We start from the raw sequence: 12,908 nt of genomic DNA on the forward strand, positions 1-12,908 counted from the left end.
TATATCAAAAGGAATATGTTTCAGCTCAAAAGTACAACTATAAAAATGATACAAATCCACCACTGCACTTTTCTAGTCTTAACGTTATTAGATTGCTGTTTGAGGCTACTTTTCCTACTGAATTAAAAAAAGAAAAAAAGCAAGCAGGACAAGATAAATCTCTATTTATCTTAATAAATACAACTTTGTTTTAAAAATTAGCCAGCTGAACCTCAGAATAAAAGAAATGGAGATGTTACTGCAAGGTATGCGTTGAGGGGGGTCTGGCTGCTTGCTGCTCAAAAACCAGTAAACAGGCCAGGTTGGTGGCAAGGAAAGTTTGCTTGATTTCAGATGCCAGCACCTGGGGTGGGGGAGGATGGTGGACATTTGTGCCAAGGCTGACTCCCCCCCATGACAAGCAAGGGGCTGAGAGCTTTTTAGACAGAGTAGCAGGGACAGGGAGGGGGATTACATGCAGAAACAGCACAGTCATCTCTATCAGTCATCTTCAGTTGGTCATCAGTGGTCTGACTAGCATCATCTTGGCTGCTTTAGGTACAGTTAATCTTCAGTTCTGGGGGTGCACTTGTTCCCATTTCTTTGCAGTCAAATCTCAGAATTGTGGAAGCTCCAACCCTGCGTACAGTCTGGTCATCATGTAGTTAACTTCTTTACCTGGGTGTTTTGGAATCTATAAGACAACTCACAGGATATGGCTCAGAATGTTATCTGTAGCCCTTGAGAAAGAACTAAAGGTCCTTGACTATGCTTACTGACTACAATGTTATGATTTAGTCTCTTTAGACTGTTTTCCTTTGTTTCATCATTTCCCACTTCTCTGATTAAACTTGTTTTTTGACTAAAGTTTTCCACAGACAAAAGGCAAGCGGAAGACATGGTAGAGGGCAGGGGCTGGGGTAGGGTGGCAAGGACCACATGGTCCTGCTCCGTTTCCGAGGTAAGAGAGATACCAAGGTGAGAAAAGAATTTTGTTTCTCCTTCCATTCAGTTTATTGGAAAAGCACAATTAATGGTGTGATGGCACTTTGTTCCTCAGATACCAAGACCAGCTTGTGGCTTATCTGCTGGCACCCTGAGCAGATCACCTTCCCTGGAGAGACAGTGGACACTTGTTTTCATAAATTAATTTACTCTAAAGGAAACTGTCTACCTTTTCCATCCTCTGGGGTTTTCTGTAGGATGGCTTTTGCTGAATTGTGTCCTCCCATCTGTGTCCTACTAGAGATATCCAATGAGGCAGCAACATTAAGGAAAGGACATACATGATCACATCATTCAAAAATGGTCCATTTGTTCCAGTTTTCTCTTAGACTTTCTTTTTCCATCATCATTCCTCTGAAGGGCCAAATCCTCTTTTCATGATGCAACTAGTTGTTTCGAATACAGTAAATTAAGTCTGTAATGGTTTTTCTGCAAAGTAATTAGAGAAAAAGAAATTGAGCCCTCAGAAAAATAAAATTATATATATAAAGTTATTTTAACTAACAGAGATCTAATTAAGGAAAGAAATGGAGAAAAAAAAAGTCTTCCCTACTGAGAAAAATCATGAGCTGTTTTCCACTATGTACAACTTCATTTCTGATTAACAGTAATAGTCCATGCTTACTGGGAACACACTGTATGCCAGACGCTGATGTAAGGCTTTATCTGAATTAACTAATTTGATCCTCAGAGGATCCCAATGCGGGAGGGTGATTATTCTCATGATATACATGAGGAAGCATATCAGAGGGCTGGGTTACTTGCCCAAGGTCACAGTGCTGGGAGGAGGCAGAAGTCGTATCGTGTGGTACCACCCATCTGCATTTAGTGAGGGATGAAGATTTGCAGAGACTGACTTGGTTCTCATGGACTTGCCTACTTCGTGGTCTCTGATGGAGTAGAAATGAAGAAAATCCCTTTCTCTGGTGTCCTTGCAACCTGGTGGAACTGTGTTCAGGCCATAGTCGTGAGGGCTATAATGAACACAAATGGACAGGTCAGTACAACCTGATGGCATACTGAAAAAACCAGGTCAACAAGATGGAAATTATGTTCCCTTAACAAATCCCATAGCTCCTTGAACACAGGTATGTAAGTGCTAGTCACTTAGGTCCTGTCCAACTCTTTGTGACCCTATGGACTCTAGCCCACCAGGCTCCTCTGTCCATGGGATTTCCCAGGCAGAAGTACTTGAGTGGATTGCCATTTCCTCCTACAGGGGTTCTTCCCAACCCAGATATCAAACTCGGGTCTCTTGTATTTCAAGCAGATTCTTTACCATCTGAGTCGCCAGGGAAGCCATTTCTTTTTTTTTTTAATTAATTTGAGGACTAGATGTAGCATCTAGCACAAGTGAGTAATCAACAAGTGTTTGGCAAACTGAACTAATCTATGGCTTAGTAGCATCATCTGTAATAATTGTACCTTTAAATATTATTACAACTGTTATTGAAAGCATAGTGAAAGAATAAACATGTATGTGATATCTACTTTCATTTACTACATTGTTAGTTGACTTTTCAATAGTCTAGATTTTTTTAATGTTGTTATCAATTATAAGTTTCATACAAAGAGGATAAACAATAGCTTATGACATACAAATAAAATTCTTTTAAAATATCTATATGAAGTAAAAAGGTTTTCTGTTTATATATGATAGTAATACTAATAGTTCAGTTCAGTTGCTCAGTCATGTCTGACTCTGCGACCCCATGGACTGCAGCACACCAGATCTCCCTGTCCATCACCAACTCTTGGGGCTTGCTCAAACTCATGTCCATTGAGTCAGTGATGCCATCCAACCATCTTGTCCTCTGTTGTCCCCTTCTCCTCCTTCCTTCAATCTTTCCCAGCATCAGGGTCTTTTCTAATGAGTCAGTTCTTTGCATTAGGTGGCCAAAGTACTGGAGTTTCAGCTTCAGCATCGGTCCTTCCAATGAATATTCAGGACTGATTTCCTTTACGTATGACTGGTTTGATCTCCTTGCAGTCCAAGGGACTCTCAAGAGTCTTCTCCAATACCATAGTTCAAAAATGTCAGTTCTTTGGTGCTCAGCTTTCTTTACAGTCCAACCCTCATATCCATACATGACTACTGGAATAAACATAACTTTGACTAGATGGACCTTTGTTGGCAAAGTATTGTCTCTGCTTCTTAACATGCTGTCTAGCTTGGTCATAGCTTTTCTTCCAAGGAGCAAGTGTCTTTTAATTTCATGGCAGTAGTCACCATCTGCAGTGATTTTGGAGCCCAAAAAATAGTCTCTCACTGTTTCCACTGTTTCCCCATCTATTTGCCATGAAGTGATGGGACCAGATGCCATGATCCTAGTTTTCTGAATGTTAAGCCTACTTTTTCAGTCTCCTCTTTCACTTTCCTCAAGAGGCGCTTTAGTTCTTCTTTGCTTTCTTCCATAAGGGTGGTGTCATCTGCATATCTGAAGTTATTGGCATTTCTCTGGGCAGTCTTGATTCCATCTTGTGCTTCATCCAGTCCAGCATTACTCATGATGTACGCAGCATATAAGTTAAATAAGCAGGGTGACAATATACAGCCTTGACGTACTCCTTTCCTGATTTGGAACAAGTCTGTTGTTTCGTGTCCAGTTCTAACTGATGCTTCTTGACCTGCATACAGATATCTCAGGAGGCAGGTCAGGTGGTCTGGTATTCCCATCTCTTGAAGAATGTTCCACAGTTTGTTGTGATCTACACATCAAAGGGTTTGGCGTAGTCAATAAAGCAGAAGTAGATTTTTTTTTCTGGAACTCTCTTGCTTTTTTCTATGATCCAGCAAATGTTGGCAATTTGATTTCTAGTTCCTCTGCCTTTTCTAAATCCAGCTTGAACATCTGGAAGTTCACGGTTCACGTACTGTTGAAGCCTGGCTTAGAGAATTTGGGGCATTACTTTGCTGGCACGTGAGATGAGCGCAATTGTGCGGTAGTTTGAGCATTGTTTGGCAATGCCTTTGTAATTGGAATGAAAACTGGACTTTTCCAGTCCTGTGGCCACTGCTGAGTTTTCCATATTTGCTGGCATATTGAGTGCAACACTTTCACAGCATCATCTTTCAGGATTTTAAATAGCTCAACTGGAATTCCATCACCTCCACTAGCTTTGTTCATAGAGATGCTTCGTAAGGCCCACTTGACTTCGCATTCCAGGATATCTGGCTCTAAGTGGGTGATCATACCATCTTGATTATCTGGATCGTGAAGATCTTTTTTGTACAGTTCTTCTGTGTATCTTTTGGGGGGGGGGTCCTATGATTTTTTTTAAATTTTATTTTATTTTTAAACTTTACATAATTGTATTAGTTTTGCCAAATATCAAAATGAATCTGCCACAGATATACATGTGCTCCCCATCCTGAACCCTCCTCCCTCCTCCCTCCCCACACCATCCCTCTGGGTCGTCCCAGTGCACCAGCCCCAAGCATCCAGTATCGTGCATCGAACCTGGACTGGCATCTCATTTCATACATGATATTTTACATGTTTCAATGCCATTCTCCCAAATCTTCCCACCCTCTCCCTCTCCCACGGAGTCCATAAGACTGTTCTATACATCAGTGTCTCTTTTGCTGTCTCGTACACAGGGTTATTGTTACCATCTTTCTAAATTCCATATATATGTGTTAGTATACTGTATTGGTGTTTTTCCTTCTGGCTTACTTCACTCTGTATAATAGGCTCCAGTTTCATCCACCTCATTAGAACTGATTCAAATATATTCTTTTTAATGGCTGAGTAATACTCCATTGTGTATATGTACCACTGCTTTCTTATCCATTCATCTGCTGATGGACATCTAGGTTGCTTCCATGTCCTGGCTATTATAAACAGTGCTGCGATGAACATTGAGGTACATGTGTCTCTTTCCCTTCTGGTTTCCTCAGTGTGTATGCCCAGCAGTGGGATTGCTGGATCATAAGGCAGTTCTATTTCCAGTTTTTTAAGGAATCTCCACACTGTTCTCCATAGTGGCTGTACTAGTTTGCATTCCCACCAACAGTGTAAGAGGGTTCCCTTTTCTCCACACCCTCTCCAGCATTTATTATTTGTAGACTTTTGGATTGCAGCCATTCTGACTGGTGTGAAATGGTACCTCATAGTGGTTTTGATTTGCATTTCTCTTCTGTGTATTCTTGCCACCTCTTCTTAATATCTTCTGCTTCTGTTAGGTCCATACCATTTCTGTCCTTTATTGTGCCTGTCTGCATGAAATGTTCCCTTAGTATCTCTGATTTTCTTGAAGAGATTCTCTATTCTTTCCCATTCTATTATTTTCTTCTATTTCTTTGCATTGATCACTGAGGAAGGCTTTCTTATCTCTCCTTATTATTCTTTGGAACTCTACATTCAGATGGGTATATTTTTACTTTTCTCCTTTGCCCTTAGCTTCTCTTCTTTTCTCAGCTATTCCTAAGGCCTCCTCAGACACCATTTTGCCTTTTTGCATTTCTTTTTCTTGGGGATGTTTTTGATCACTGCCTCCTGTACAGTGTCACGAACCTCTGTCCATATTTCTCAGGCACTCTGTCTATCAGATCTAATTCTTTGAATCTATTTGTCACTCCCACTGTATAATCATAAAGGATTTGATTTAGGTTACCTGAATGGTCTAGTGGTTATCCCTACTTTTCTCAACTTAAGTCTGAATTTGGCAATAAGGAGTTCATGATCTGAGCCACAGTCAGCTCCTGGTCTTGTTTTTGCTGCCTGTATACAGCCTCTCCATCTCTGGCTGCAAAAAATGTAATCAGTCTGATTTCAGTATTGACCATCTGGTGATGTCCATGTGTAGAATTTTCTCTGGTATTGTTGGAAGAGGGTGTTTGCTATGACCAGTGCTTTCCTTTGGCAAAACTCTATTAGCTTTTGCTCTGCTTCATTCTGTACTCCAAAGCCAAATTTGCCTGTTACTCCAGGTATCTCTTGACTTCCTACTTTTCCATTCCAGTCCCCTATAAAGAAAAGGACATCTTTTTTGGGTGTTAGTTCTAGAAGGTCTTGTAGGTCTTCATACAACCATTCAGTTTCTTCAGCATTACTGGTTGGGGCATAGGCTTGGATTACTGTGATATTGAATGGTTTGCCTTGGAAATGAGCAGAGATCATTCTGTAGTTTTTGAGATTGCACCCAATAGATACATGATTACTGGAAAAACTGTAGCTTTGAGTAGACGAGTACTTATTTCTTATTATAATTAGGATTACTCATTAAGAGTATAATTTTTTTCTTTTAAATGATCCTAATTTTATAACTTTTGTTTTATATATAACTAGAGAAATTTTGGAGAAGGCAATGGCACCCCACTCCAGTACTCTTGCCTAGAAAATCCCATGGACGGAGGAGCCTGGTAGGCTACAGTCCATGGGATCGCTAAGAGTCGGACACGACTGAGCGACTTCACTTTCACTTTTCACTTTCATGAATTGGAGAAGGAAATGGCAACCCACTCCAGTGTTCTTGCCTGGAGAATCCCAGGGACGGGGGAGCCTGGTGGGCTGCCATCTATGGGGTCGCACAGAGTCGGACACGACTAAAGTGACTTAGCATAGCATAGCATAGCATAGAGAAATTTTAAAGTATTTGAGTTTAAATATTGACTAGCTACTTTATTTGGGTTACTTTTCTTGTGACTAAAAGTCTATACTTTCTTTTATCAGATTTGTCTTTACTTCTTCATTAAGTAGCTGGGACAGTTTCCCCACAAATTCTTCTAATGTCCTATACATCTTTGTGTCCGACTCTTTGTGACCCCATTGACTGTAGCTCACCAGGCTCTTCGGTCTGTGGAATTTTCCAGTCAAGAATACTGGAGTGGGTTGCCATTTCCTACTCCATTTGAAAAGTTAGGATGTATTTTATGGTGCATCACCATTGTTATTTCAAAAACCCCCAATTAGTGGTAGGTTTATATAGAAGAAAGATAGAATTAAGTTCAGTGAGTTGTTGGCTCAGCAGTAAAGAATCCGCCTGCAATGCAGGAGGTGCAGAAGACACAGGTTCAATCTCTAGTTGGGAAGATCCCCTGGGGGAGGAAATGGCAACCCAATCCATTATTCTTTTCTGGAAATTTCCATGGATAGAGGAGCCTGGTGGGCTGCAGTCCATGGGATCGCAAAGAGTCCGGACATGATTGATCTCATGTAAATTGTTGCATAATATTACATGCCTCTGGGAAACATGTCATCAAAGTTTACTAAATCTTTTAAAACTGTACCACATATATAGTGGAAATACATCTCAGCTCGTCTGCTCTTAGTGAGTATGATGTGATACATGTTAAACTGCTCAGAAAACTTCAGATAATGCTAAACATAAGTAGAAACTTTCAAGGGTGGGGAAAATGGCTTTCTGATTTTCCTTCCTTACCCTAATCATGGCTTCAGAGTTTAGTCATTGCCCAAATATTACACACCTCACTCTGAAGATCTTTACCCACATCATATTAGATCTTAGATTTCTTCATCCCATTATTGATCTAAAATGTCTCCAGCTCTCATGGGTAAGAGAAGAACATGCCCATGTGTTGCATCAGATAATTCCTATTATTGAAAAGCTGTGTTCAATCTAAAATGACCTTTTCTTATATTTATTGTCAGGCTGGCTTTACAGCCCACATTAAATTGAAGCTTTTGTGCTAGGACTGAAAAGCATGTTGTTGTGTGGGAAATGGTGCTCTCAGTGTGTTTGCTCAGGATGGCTCTCTATCCAGACAGCTGGCGGCATGATCTGGGCGTTTGGCTGGGTGTTCATTGTGAAGTTAGCAGTGGAGGAAAGCCATTATATCTTCATTTGGACAGTAAAGAAAGATGCACGAGTGATTACTGAGAGAAAGTTCATCTGTAAAGAGGTGCTCTGTGCTTTCAGCATCAGAACTCACAGCATTAATAGCCCTTTTGAAGATGGTGAACAAGAGTGTTTCAGGGGTCGGAGAGGCCAGCATGAACATTTGGACTTTTCCCCAAAATAAATTTTGTAATATCAGCATTTGGTTTTACTTTAATTTCAGTGATCTTTTGTGATTGTACGTGTTTGTAATGACAGATTCATACAGTCTGTGGGATTTGGGCAAGACTTTGAAGAAGAAGAGAATATTATGTTAAGCTGTGTTTAGAGTTTTCTGGGAAGCCTGTGTCACATCACTCTGAGAAAAGGCCCAAATAGTAACAGATGAACTCCCTTAATTGTGTCCTATTCTTCCCATGTTGCTCTTTTTTAACCATCTATTGGTCATTCACTTACCTTTTCAAATTTGCATTTGCATTTAGAAGTTGAATTTTCAAACCTCTTTATTTAAGATAATAATAAATTATAATTTAAGAATTCCCCCAAGGAATCTCTCAAATTTTACCAGTAACTTTATGCTTGTCAGATTTATTCTGATTTAAGTTATATGCACTATTTCTTTCCAAAACCAAATGACATATTCTAAAAGTATGAATTATGTGATGAGGATGGCAGCAAGTCCTCAGTCACCAGAAATAGTACAGTGACCCACACTATCAGGGAAGTGGCCTAATAGAGGCCTCACTTGAGTCTCTGTTTGTAAGTGAAGACCTTCTTCATACCTCCAAACATCTGTTGTATACATTCAAGTTCAGCCTACCCAGAAGTGTCAACAGCTACATTGAAATTTTTCCTTCCATTGTTCTCATCCTTCTTCTCTTGCATTCTCTTGTCATCTGAGTCTCATAAATCCCAGAACACTACAGGAGAAATGAGGCCATCACGGGCATTCAACTTGTACAGTTGCACATGACTCTACACTCAGAGGGGCCCCATGCTCTGTTGAATACAATAAGTTCCCTACATACAAATGAGCTCTGTTCTGAGAATGTGTTTCTAAATCCAAGTTGTTCATAAATCCAACAAAGTTAGCCTAGGTACTCAACTAACACAATGGGCTATATGCAGCTGTCTTTACACTTGCTTCCAGACATCCTGGGCTTGAAATAAAGATTCCTTACTACTGTACTCTATACAGTGCTGTAAAGTATGCAAAAGCACAACCGCTTGTAGAGGATGCATTCTTGTGACAAGGCACACCAAGCATATGAACCAACTTACACAATTGGTCGTGTGAATACATGTTCACATCTTTGAAAGTTTGCAACTTGAAGGTTCATATGTAGGGGACTTGCGATACCTTACTGTTGCCATCTTGAAATTCTTGGTAACTTTTGAACAAGGGGTCCTGCATTTTCATTTTGTGCTGAGCCCTGCAAATTATGCTGCCTGTCCTGGGAGGGAAGATATGAGGAACCAAGAGGGCCCTGAATCCTTAGAGTTTCTCACTCTTTGGTGAGTTTTATTTTGGAGTAACCAGTCACTAAAACTCAATATTCAGAAAACTCAGATCATGCCATCCGGTCCCATCACTTCATGGCAAATAGATGGGGAAACAATGCAAACAGTGACAGACTTTATTTTCTTGGGCTCCAAAATTGCTGCAGATGGTGACTGCAGCCATGAAATTAAAGGATGTTTGCTCCTTGGAAGAAAAGCTATGGCAAACCTAGACCGCATATTAAAAAGCAGAGACATACTTTGCTGACAAAGGTCTTGTATAGTCAAAGTTATGGTTTTTCCAGTAGTCAGGTATGGATATGAGAGCTGGACAATAAAAAAGGCTGAGTGCCAAAGAATTGATGCCTTTGAACTGTGGTACTAGAGAAGACTCTTGAGAGTCCCTTGGACAGCAAGGAGTTCAAACCAGTCATACGTAAAGGAAATCAGTCCTGAATATTAACTGGAAGTACTGATGCTGAAGCTGAAGCTTCAATACTTTGGCCACGTGACCTGAAGAGGCCTCATTAGTAAAGACCCTGATGCGGGGAAAGATTGAGGACAAGAAAAGAAAGTGGTGATAGGATGAGATGGTCAGATGGTATCATCGACTCAATGTACATGAGTTTAAGCAAACACCAGGAGATAGTGAAGGACAGGGAAGCCTGGGGTACTGCAGTTTATGGAGTCACGAAGAGTTGGACATGACTGAGCAACTGAACAATAGCAACAAAAGCTTCTAGTTAGCAGTTCCCAGAAATGTGCCAGTGAATATGTGAGAAGCACTCCCTGAAAATTGCCAGTTCCTCAGCCTAGGCAAATGATCAGACTCGGGGGACAAAGCCCAGGAATCTGTATTTTCATAGACATTCTGTGATTCTTGGTTCACTAAGGGCTGACAGTCTCTGGTGAACCACACCTCTGATTCAACATACATCTTTTTGTTACTCCATATTGACTAATTCAAGACTCAAGAGAAAACAAAAGAAAATAAATTCTATTACCTTCAGTATGCTTCATGTTGCATTGTCAGAGCACAAAAATCCTGGTTTGTTCTAAAGAAAAAAAACTCTTTGATTTGGTGGAGGAGAGTGATGTCTTCATTTGGAGCTAGGCTACTTTAAACTTTTGGGGGGCCAGTTTTTATTTTATTTCTACTACCACTGTTAGAAAATAGAATGTTTGGAGTAAGCAATCAAGGGTGATCAAGCACCTATTTCAGCCAAACATTGTCCCTGTCAGTGACTTTGCAAAGATCAATCACAATGATAAGATCATTGTATTAAAGTTAGCTGACCTAGCCATCAATCATTGTTTGGAAAAGAACTTTGGCAGACACTGGAGTTCAGTGGTTAAGAGTCTGCATTTTGGAGACAGACAGGCTCTATTTGAATATAGACCCATCACTTAATAGTGAGACGTTGGGTAATTCTTGAATGCTACCTGCCCCTCCACACACATACACACACACACACACACACACACACACACACACACACACACACAGTGTTTAGTTCTCAGGGAATCAGTCATCTCTGACTCTTTGCAACCCCATCAACTGTAAACTGCCAGCTCCTCTGTCCATAGAATTTTTCAGACAAAAATAATGGAGTGGGTTGCCATTTCCTACTCCCGGGGATCTTCCAGACCCAGGGATTGAGTCTTGGTTAATTTTTTAATCCATTAGTAAGGATATTAGAGTTGTCATGAGGATTGACTTCCCTGGTGGCTCAGACGGTAGAGCATCTGACTACAAGGCGGGAGACCGAGGTTCGATCCCTGGGTTTGGAAGATCCTCTGGAGAAGGAAGTGGCAACCCACGCCAGTACCTGTGGATGGAGGAGCATGGTAGGCTACAGTCCAGGAGTTCACAAACAGTCGGACATGATTGAGCGACTTCATTTTCTTTCTTTCTTTCTTTCATGAGGATTAAAGAAGATAAACAAGTAAAATCCTAGTACACAGTGCCTAGAACACTGGGCACATTTGTTTTAACAAGTGTAGTGATTAATTTGATGTGCCAACTTGGCTTGGCTATAGTACCAAGTTGTTTGGTTAAATAGCCATCTAGATGTTGCTATGAAGGTATTCTTTAGATAGTATGAGTTTAATAATATTACGTGTGTGTTAGTCACTCAGTCATGTCTGACTCTTTGTGACTTCATGGACTGGGACCCACCAGACTCCTGACCGTGGGATTCTCTGAGCAGGAATACTGGAGTGGGTTGCCATTTCCTTCTCCAGGGGATCTTCCTGACCCAGGGTTTGATCCCGGGTCTCCTGCATTACAGGCAGATTCTTTACTGTCTGAGCCTGCAGCACAGAGGCCTAATAATATTACAGTTGATCCTTAAATGACATGAGTTTGAACTATGCACGTCCACTTGAACATGGATTTTTTTTTTTTCAATAAAAACATGCTCTGCAGTACTATACAGCCCATAGCTGGCTGAATCTGGAGATGAGGAATCATATATATTGAGGATATGACTGCAAGAGAGTTGGTGCCCCAACCCCATATTGTTCAAGGTTCAACTGTATTATATTTTACACTATCAAGCAAAACTTGAAACTTAAGGCCCATGAACACTTAGTCACTGCAGCCAAATTGAAATCCTATAATCAAATACAGTTCAGATACAATAGATGATTCTTATATATTTTGCCATAATTATGTATAATACATGATAAGCTCATTAATTCAACTACAACAGAGATATCAGCTTCAAATTATCAGGCTTGCACTCAAGCATGAAAGCACAGGTGACTATATGTAGGAAAGACAGAAATATAGTGTCAAAATGGATTGGACACATTTGTTTTAACAAGTGTGATGAATAATTTGATGTGCCAGCTTGGTTTGGCTTTGGTGTTTCATTAAATAACTATCTAGATGTTTCTGTGAAGATATTTTTTAGATAGAATTAGCATTTAAATCAATAGATTTTAAGTAAGGCAGATTACCTTCCATAATATGATTGGGCCTCATGCAGTCAGCAATCAGTTGAAGGCTTTAAGAGAAAAGACTAAAATCCCTTGAGAAAGAATTCTTCCCACAGACTGTATATGTGTGTATTTGTATACATATATATACATTTCCTTGGCTGCCTCAGGTCCTAACTATGGAATACAGGATCTTCTTTGCATCACACAAGATCTCTCATTTTGGTGCATGTATCTCTAATTGTGTCACTCAGACTTCTTGCCCTTCGGTGTGTGAAATCTTAGTTCCCAGACTAGGATCGATCCTGAGTTCCCTGCATTGCAAGGTGGATCCTTAACCTCTGGACCACCAGGGAAGTCCCCAAAGACTGCTTTTGGACTCAAGATTGCAACATTAACTTTTCTCTCATCTCCTGCCTGACAGTCTGTCCTACAGATTCCAGAGTTGCCAACCTTTAAAATAACATAAGCTTACTGCTTAACATAAGTTGCAAAATCTCAATCTCTGTCGCTGTCTGCCTGTGTCCCTTTCTTGCTGTTGCTGTTCTGCAGTCGCTCAGTTGTGTCCAACTCTTTGTGATCCCATAGACTGCAGCAGACCAGGCTTCCCTGTCCTTCACTATCGCCCAGAGTTTGCTCAAACTCACATCCATTGAATCGGTGATGCCAAACAACCATCT

The sequence above is a fragment of the Bos grunniens genome, chromosome 9, assembly GCF_055505025.1.
Source record: "Bos grunniens cultivar Pamir isolate PY7600 chromosome 9, Bosgru_T2T1.0, whole genome shotgun sequence".
In the NCBI taxonomy this organism is placed as follows: Eukaryota; Metazoa; Chordata; class Mammalia; order Artiodactyla; family Bovidae; genus Bos; species Bos grunniens.